Genomic DNA, 9,833 nt, shown 5'->3' with positions numbered 1-9,833 from the left:
AACAATATTAATTAAAATATAAAATATATGTTATTATTTAAAAAATAATTTTAGGCTAGGATAAGTGATTAAAAATATAATCCGAACTCAATAAAATATGTCTTGAATTTGAGCTAGATTTCAGATTGAATTGGTCATAAACATCCCTAATTCTCACGTAATCTTGTGCCTTTTAGTGAGATGTTTCACAATATAATTTTTTTCACTTGACTATTCTAATTTTAAATGATTTCTGAATCTCAACTAAATCCAACTTAGTTTGAACTAGTTTAAATTTAGAAAACTCCTCGTAAATCCAAGTTGTTGCAATTGTATTTGAGACGAATTTTTAGTCTCTTAATTTTGATCTCCAATCTTGAGTATAACAAAATTACTATTTTATTCTTTAATTTTAAAATAACAAAAATATCTTTTTAAACGTATCACTTACTTTTTTTTTTCTATTTTTGCTAATATTTTGCATAATTATTTAAAAAGTTTAGCTAATGGCCAGAGTTCTTTATTTTAGTTTCCTAAGCAATTAACTCATTATATGTTGGATGATAAACTCCTCAAATACTGTAATATATATGTTTTTAAACCTTTTATTTTTTTTTAATTTTGATGTAATTGTGTTTATTAATTATATATTATTTTTGTCACTTATATATCATATTTTTTTTCTATACATTTATATTTTTTAATATTATATAGTTGTAATAATAATATTAAAAATGCATAATAACTTAATTCAAGAAAAAATAGATGTTATGTTCATTTATTGAAACATTATATTCATATTTGTATTACATCTAATAGCTTCATTCTTCACTCTTTAAAACGCTATAATGTATAATATCTTTACAATTTTATTTTTTAATTTTTTTATTTTATTCTAATTGTATTTATTAGTTATATATTGTCTTTATCATTGAAGGTTGTGGTAGGCTTAGAGAAGGGGGGTTGAATCTATGCCTTCCTTTTAGTTGCTGTTATTACCCCTTTTAAACAAATTTGCAATTCTGATTCTGTTTGAATTCAGCAGCGGAAATTTATGAGACAATTTATTTTTGTCTCATGAATATCAGAAAATAGAACACAGCAGAGAAGAGAAAAGCTAACACCAGCATGTATCCTGGTTCGGTTGCCTTGTGCTATGCAACCTACATCCAGTCTCCTCCACAACTATGGAAGAATTTCACTATAGTTAACAGTATTACATACACCAATTTCACACTCAAGTTCTAACCTAACTTGACATTGGCTATGCTAACACCCAACTATACCTCTTAGTGCTAACCCAACTAAGAAAGGGATACCTTACAGGTACAAGATACAAGACACAAACACACCTAAAGAAATCTGAAATTAACTCTAGGCTTTTCTCTCAAGTGTATCACTCAGCCTTTTTCCACTCATGGCTTTTACTTGAGCTTTCTCACACTACCTTTTCTCACTTGAAATTACAGAATGATAAACATTGAAAAGTACAATACAATCAGTAAAACATGAAGGAGATTGACTTCATCAACAGCCTCTTTGCTATGCGAAAAACCAGATTAGCAAGCCTCTGATTTAGTTCTTCATACTGGCGGAATGCACCTTTGATTAGGTTACACTGTCCAGTTAGTTGAACTTCTTCAAAGAGCTCTCTTCAGAACATAAACCTCTATTCACTGGTTTTCTCTCTTTTTTCTGAATGAACAGCAAGCTCCTTTTATTTCCTTGCATGTGGCTGGGTTCTTCTTCTAAGGTCAACACCTTGAGCCTTGAGCTTCACCAACCCACAAGCTCACTTTTTCTTTTTTAACATTAAAGAAGACCCTTTGCTTCTGACTTTTCCAACTTGACCGAAAGCCATGAGGAAGTAACCGAAACTGTTTTCCAATGGTCAACCAAATCTGAACCATAGAGATGCAACTTGGTCCCCAAGAATCTCTTGTGACCGTGGATTTGTAGCAGTGAAGAGCAGAGATCAACTTTCCCTTGAATGCCATTTTCGGATAGTGTAGAGAGTTGGGAAGAAGGGATGAAGATCTGATGCATGCAAGATGAGATGGATTACCTTTCTTAAGCTTGATTTGGTTTGTTTTAGCTTCTGTGCTTCAAGCTTCAATTCTCTCTTTCTTGCTTCTTTGGTTCTTTGCTTGGTGAAGAAGCTCTTTCACTCTCGTTCTCTTTCTTACTTTTCTGAACTTGATGTGACTTGATTTGAGATGAGAGAAACGTTGCTTTGGTTGGAGCAAGATGGTGGGAAATTGAAAACAATTTCAAGCTTGGATCGGGTTCTTCTCTTTTTGGCCCGTGGTGCCTTGCTATGCTTCTTTGATGAATTTGTTTGATATGAATGACTTGGGCTTGTCTTTATTCCCACTTACCATTCAGCCCATTTAGCTTTGTTTTGTTTATTCATTCAACTTGGGCCGCCAAAATTGAATTATGGCCTGCAGCATGAAATAAATAATTAGTTAATAGGTAGATATATTTAATCAACACTAATTATTTATTTTACCCAAAAATAATATTTGTCATCACTAATTAATTTAGTTAATTTCTTAACTCAACAATCTCCCCCTTGATGACAAACATGATTTAAGCAACAATCAAAAGGAAATGAGTTTGAGTAAGGTTTTAGAGACTCCCTTTGAATGATGTTGCTTGCTACTGTGTTGCTCCCCCTTTCCTTTTCAAAGATTGCTCCCCCTGGATTTATGCTCTTTTCTTCTTTCCTGTTTGCATATGCTTATATGAAACCAAACAGATGCTATGTACCAGCCAAAAATATAGCAAATAGTAGTAGCTCAACAGGGTCAGGGTCAAGATAGCAACATCACAAAATCAGCCCAACATCAAACTAATATCATTAGCAAATAGATTCAGCATACTGATAGCTGCATCAATGCCAAAAAAAAATTGCTTATATCCTACTTTTACTCCCCCTTTTGTCATCTAGGGTGGACGACAAGCAAGATCAACAAAAACATCAAAATAAACCCTGCAAGAAGAGTTAGACCACAGTTCAAAGTCCTAACTGAAGGTACAGCAATGTTTAGAGTTATTATAGTCATCCAAAAACAGTTCAACAGTTGCAAAATAAGCAGAATTCATGAGACAAAACGAGATCAGCAGCAGCAGTTTTCATGAGACAAATCCTAGGCATTAGAACCATTCCCTTCCGAGGCAGCATCCTCTTCAACATCAGTGGCAATGTCTTCATCATTGTGAAGGTTATCAATGAAGGTCATGAGCACAGCCACCCTATCTCTTGATTTCTTCAGAAAGTTCTCATGCTTGCTAGCCAGCTTCCTTTTCTCTTTGCTCAATTCAATCAAGTGATTCGATTGGGAGACAAACTCTTGAGCAACATCCCTGACCACATTCAGCAGAGTGGATTTCTTCCCAGTGGAGATGGAAGTACCCTCAGTGGAAGGGGCAGTAGAATCATCAGGGACAAAATCCTCATCTTCATCATCTAGGACAACCCTTTCAGATCTGGCGGGTCCTTTGTTCTGTTTCACTGAACCACCCCCCTTTAGGTATGAATGTTTATTTTCATATTTCTCATTGGTCAAGTCAATACCAAAATGCTCAAATATGCAAGTTAGAAACATGCCATAAGGAAGTGCTTTATCTTTAGTACTTCGAACAGAATCAAACATGTATCTAGCCATCAAGTATGCAAAAGAGATTTCTGTTTTTGTAATAAGGGCATATAAAACAAGTGTGTCAGTGTAAGAAACCCTTTGATATGAACCACTTTGAGGAATCAAAATGTGGTTGACAATGCGGTGCAGTTGAGCACGTTCATATCCTAGGGCTTTGTAAGTGGGTGTGATGCCATCAATTAAAGAAACATGTTCACAAATGTGAGCCAATGCATCAAGATAAGAAATTCCAACACTATCATCCCACTTAACCGAAGTGTAAGCACAAGGCCCAACATCAGTATACTTCAATGCATCACTGACAGTTTCATTATTTAAGAAAATGTCTCTGCCCTTAACATAAGAGTGCACAGTTCCTTCATGGTAAGTCATGTTCGCATAAAATTCTTTGACCAATTGAGGATATACAGGTTTTTTGATGTCAAAAAGGTGATTCCAGTCTAAAAATTCCAAGTTTTCAACAAAAGGAAAACCTTTCTTTTTCAAATCAGGTAAATCAGCCAGAAAAGATGGACATAGAGTACGATACTTAATAACTCCCTCAAAGAAATCGTGGTTCATGGCAGATTTGAAACGATGGGGGTTAAAGTCTGAGTGAGATGTCATATAATGTGATTTGTGAGCAAAAGGATCAACGTCTGGTTCTCTAACAGATGAGAGAGGAACTCGAGTTTTACCTCTTTGAGAACGTGAGGGAACAGACCTAGATTTTGGTTGTGTGGACTCAGGTGGAGGTTCTGGTGCTGCAGGACGCTTCCCTTTGGATGAACTCGGTTTCGATGAACCTGGCTTGGATGGTGTGACTTTCGGTGGTGGCGTCGGCTTGGCAGAGGCAGAGAACCTTGAAGTGTTCTTGGTCCGAGCCATGGGGTCACAGCGAGGAGGAGAGGTAGGAGGAGAAGGAGAAGGGGTAAAGGTTTTGTCTTGTGAGCGAGTGGAAGGTTTGGATGGAAGTTTGTACAGCTTTTCACGAGGAGGTTTGTGAGCAATGGTTTTCTTCCTCATTTGGTGGTTTTGATTTAGGAAGAAAGAGAGTGATAGGGGTAGTGGTGAGAACCGAAGGGATAGAGGAGGAGTTATGGAGGGAAGAGAGTTATGTTGGTAACCGTACCCAAAAGCAAATTTCCAAAACCATGCAACTGCATCACCATTTGTAAAGACTTGAAAAGACATGACCTCATAAAAGAAAAGATTTTATTTGATTTTAAATTAAAACAGAAAATTAATTTAAATTTTGAAAGACAATCAGAATTAAATTGAAACATTTTTGGATCAAAGTAAAAAATTAAGTTTGCCAAAATGAAACTTTTCGGGCCATTAAACAAAAAAAAAAGGTTTAAGAAAACTTAAACACACAATTAAAAAAATGTAACATTCATATTGGGCCCAGATGTGGTTTGAACAAATGAAACACATAGAACTACCCAAAACTGAATTGAGGTTGGCCCAGATTTATTTTTCTCTAGCAATGAACCCAGAACACGCTGTCTTGAGGGAAACATTCATCATCTGCCCAGAATTGTCTCATACCTGTTCATGAGACAAAAAGCTCCAGCAAATACATCAGCACTTTTCAAACAAGGAATCATAACTCAAAATTCCTAGACAAGTCCTAAGCATGCAGAATCTATCCTCAGCTAATGGTTTTGTAAAAATATAAGCTAATTGCTCCTCTGATTTAACAAATTGAATACTAATATCCCCCTTTTGGACATGTTCTCTTATTGAGTGAAATTTCACTTCAATATGTTTAGTCCTAGAGTGCAACACTGGATTTTTAGAAATATTAATGGCACTCATGTCATCACACAGCAGGGGAATATTTTCAGCATTTAATTTGTAATCAGCAAGCTGCGTTTTTAGCCATAAAAGCTGAGAACAGCAAGAAGAAGCAGCTATATACTCAGCCTCTGCAATGGAAAGAGTCACTGTTGGTTGCTTCTTACTTGACCATACATTTAAGGACTTCCCAAGAAAGCAACATAAACCAGAAGTGCTTCTTCTATCAACTCTATCACCAGCAAAATCTGCATCACAATAACCAACTGCAGAAAAATCATCAATCTTAGGATACCAAAGAGCAAAATTGGATGTGCCATGAACATATCTAATGATCCTTTTGACTGCAGAAAGATGTGACTCTTTTGGTTTGGATTGGAACCTAGAACACAATCCAACACTTTGCACAATATCGGGTCTAGAGGAAGTTAAGTACATAAGAGAGCCAATCATTCCTCTATACCTAGTCTCATCAACATCTTTCTCAGTTTCTCCCTTATCTAATTTAGAATTAGGGTGCATGGGAGTTCCCATGGGTTTGGCATTTTCGTTTAATTTGCAGCCCAAGGAAGAAATTAAGTTCACCCATCATACTCATGTCAAATTCACTTGTCATGAGTTTTCCAAATTCTGAACAAAGGGATTCATTGGCTGATCCAAAAATAATGTCATCAACATATATTTGGACTAGAATAAAAGAATCATTAGAATTCTTGATAAATAGAGTTGTGTCGGTGGTGCCTCTTTGAAAACCATTTTTCAAAAGAAAAGAACTAAGTCTCTCATACCAAGCTCTAGGAGCTTGTCTCAAACCATAGAGAGCTTTAGACAGTTTGAAAACATGATTAAAATGCTCTTTATTTTCAAAACCAGGAGGCTGCTCCACATACACTTCTCTATCTATCACTCCATTCAAAAATGCACATTTCACATCCATTTGATATAATTTAAAACCACAATATACAACATAAGCTAAGAGAAGTCTTATGGCTTTCATTCGGGCAACAGGGGCAAAGGATTCATCAAAGTCTATTCCTTCTTCTTCGTCATATCCTTGTGCCACTAGCCTTGCCTTGTTTCTTGCAATGCAACCATCTTCTCCTAACTTGTTCCGAAAAATCCACTTGGTGCCGGTCACTTTCTTTCCACTTGGCCTTGGAACCAAAGTCCATACTTGGTTCTTTTCAAACTCAAGAAGCTCATCCTCCATAGCTTTAACCCAAGAGGGGTCACTGAGTGCTTCCTTGACGTTTTGAGGCTCAATTTGTGAAAGAAGGGCAATGTTTGATCCTTCATTTGCCTTTCTAGTGGAAGACCTTGTTTGCACTCCATGAGAGACGTCCCCAATGACAAATTCCTCAGAATAATTCTTCAAGAATCTCCATTCACAAAGTCTGGTAGACTTGGAGGCAGATTCATTCACCAAGGTATTCTGAATGCTGCTGACTGCAGGATTTCCTTCAGATTCATGAGACAAAATGGAATTGTCTCTTGAATTTTCAGCATTTTCTGGTTCTGGTTCAGCTTGTCCAGAATTTTCTTTTCCATGATTTTGAGCAGTTTCATTCTCCTTTTGAGCTTGATTTCCTGCATCACAATCTTCCAAAATGCTTTGCACCAAGTTAGTATCACAAAATGTAACATGTATGGACTCTTCAATAATTCTAGCATCTTGATGATAAACCTTATATGCTTTACTAGTAGTGGAGTATCCTACAAACAAACACTCATAAGCTTTTGAATCAAATTTTCCCAAATTTTCTTTGTTATTTAAAACAAAACATTTGCATCCAAAGATGTGCAAGTAATCTAAGTTTGGTGGGTAGCCTTTCCAAAGTTCATAAGGGGTTTTCTTCAAAAATTTCCTTATGATTGTTCTATTTAAAATGTGGCAAGCTGTGTTAACCGCTTCAGCCCAAAGGAATTTTGGAACATTACTCTCACAAAGCATAGCTCTTGTCATCTCTTGTATGCTTCTATTTCTTCTTTCCATAACACCATTTTGTTGTGGTGTTCTTGGACAAGAGAAGTTTTGAGATATTCCAAATTCCTCACAAAAGGATTCAAACAAATTGTTTTCAAATTCAGTTCCATGATCGCTTCTTATAGAAGAGATTTTCAAATCCTTTTCATTTTGAATTTTCTTGCAAAAAGGTTCAAAGGTCGAAAAGGCTTCATTTTTGTGTGCAAGAAATAAAACCCAACCAAACCTAGTGTAGTCATCCACTATTACTAAACCATAATGTTTACCATCTAGGCTTTGAGTTCTTGTTGGACCAAATAAATCAACATGTAGCAATTCAAGTGGTCTTTTAGTAGAGATGTCTTCCTTTGGTTTAAAAGAACTTTTTGTTTGTTTTCCCATTTGGCAAGCATCACAAGTGATGTCTTTGTCAAACTTTATCAAAGGAAGACCTCTTACTAATTCTTTCTTAACAAGTTTGTTTATTTGAAACATACTTGCATGGCCTAATCTCTTGTGCCATAACCACTTTTCAGATTCTTTAGAGTAAAGACAAGCTACATTTTGATCCTTTAGTTCATCAAGAGTAAGTCCATACATATTATTGAAACGCTTAGCAACAAACATCACTTCATTTGTTTTTTCATTAACAACACAGCATTCAAATCTTTTGAAAACAACTAAATATCCTAAATCACACAGCTGACTTATACTCAAAAGATTGTGCTTCAAGCCACATACTAAAAGTACATCATCAATGAAAGTAGATTGCTCATTACTTACTTTACCAACAGCAATGATTTTACCTTTACCATCATCTCCAAAGGTCACAAAACCTCCATCATACTTATTTAGTTTGATGAAGTAGGTTGACCTTCCAGTCATGTGCCTTGAACATCCACTATCCATGTACCACATGTCCTTTTTGTTCTTGGATGCTAGGCAAATCTGCATGATGAGTTTCAAGTAGCCTTAGGTATCCAAATTAATTTGGATCCTTTGAAGTTAATCCATCTTGGTTGCCCAAGTGCATTGAAATCACAAACAACATTGTAGACTTTGTTTCCTACAACTCTCTTTTCAATAAAGCATTGTGCATATGAGTGACCAGACTTCTTGCAATTAACACAATGATTTTCTGGTGTGTGTTGCTGAAACTGATGTGAGTTATATTGCTTGAAATGATTAAAGCTTTGAAATTTTCTGGTTCTTGGAGGAGATGCATTTCTCTTGACAAACTGATTTTTGAAAAAGTTATTCCTCTTTTCAAAAGCATTTTCACCAGAATTTTTTTGAATATTTTTGCCTTTCGAAAATGAGGTTTTGTTGTAAAAAGTTGGTTTCTTGAGAGCAGCCTCATTTTTCGAAATATAACCCAAACCTGGCCGGTTTGAGCTCGGTTCAGTTTTTGGTGAAGGCTTAGTTTCGATTGTGTATGCTTCATCAAATTTTTCTTCACAAGTTGAAACATATCCAATACCTGATTTGCTTGGTATGGATTTAGTATTTGATGAAGAAGCCACAAATTTTATAGAGGAAGTATTAGAAACTGCATCTTCCTTGGTTATGTAGCCTAAACCAGATTTTTCAAACAATGGTCTTTGATTTGCAAGTAATTTGTTCAAGTTGCTAGAACCTTGAGCAAATTTTGCTAAGTCACCATTCAGCCTTTTGATCATTTCATTTAATCTTTCATTTTCAGCAATTAACTCATGAGAAGGATCAACAATGTGCTTTCCTTTTAATTTTTCAAGTTCAAATTTTAAAAATCTGTTTTCTTCAACAATGTCCAAAGCACATTCAGTTTCCTTCACTTTTTCTTTTAAAAATTCATTTTCAGTTCTTAACACATCTCTTTCAGATCTGCACTCATTGTATTTATCAAGCAGTTTTGATGTGTTTAGAGTGAGATCATCAATAATAGCATGCAAGTCCTCAATGGTCAAATCATAATAGTTTACCTCATCAAGATTGTTGTTTCCAGCCATGAAGCAGTCTTTGTCATCTCCTTCCGATTCTTTTTCTTCATTTGAGTCATTCTCAAGATCTTCCCAAGCTGCCATGAGTACTCTCTTCCTTTCCTTCTTGCCTTTGTCCTCCTTTTTGAGCTTTGGACAGTTTGACTTGAAGTGCCCAGCTTCCTTGCAATGATGACACGTCACCTTGCTCAAGTCTATCTTTTGCTCCTTTGAACTTGAACCCTTGTATTTACCCTTGCTTTTCAGCATCCTTTTAAATCTCCTAGCAAAAAACAAAAGCTCGTCATCTGAAATACCATCACTAGACTCACTCTCTTTCGGTTCTATTTGTGACTTGAGGGCTATTCCCTTTTTCTTTGAGTCTGTGTTTGTGTGTGTGGCTTCATAGGTAAGGAGTTTTCCTCTCAGCTCATCATAGGTTATGGGACTTATGTTGTTACTCTCGGTTAGGACAGTGGCAGTATTTTA

The sequence above is a fragment of the Arachis duranensis genome, chromosome 4 (genome assembly GCF_000817695.3).
Source record: "Arachis duranensis cultivar V14167 chromosome 4, aradu.V14167.gnm2.J7QH, whole genome shotgun sequence".
Classification (NCBI taxonomy): Eukaryota; Viridiplantae; Streptophyta; class Magnoliopsida; order Fabales; family Fabaceae; genus Arachis; species Arachis duranensis.
This window is presented reverse-complemented; position numbering follows the sequence as displayed.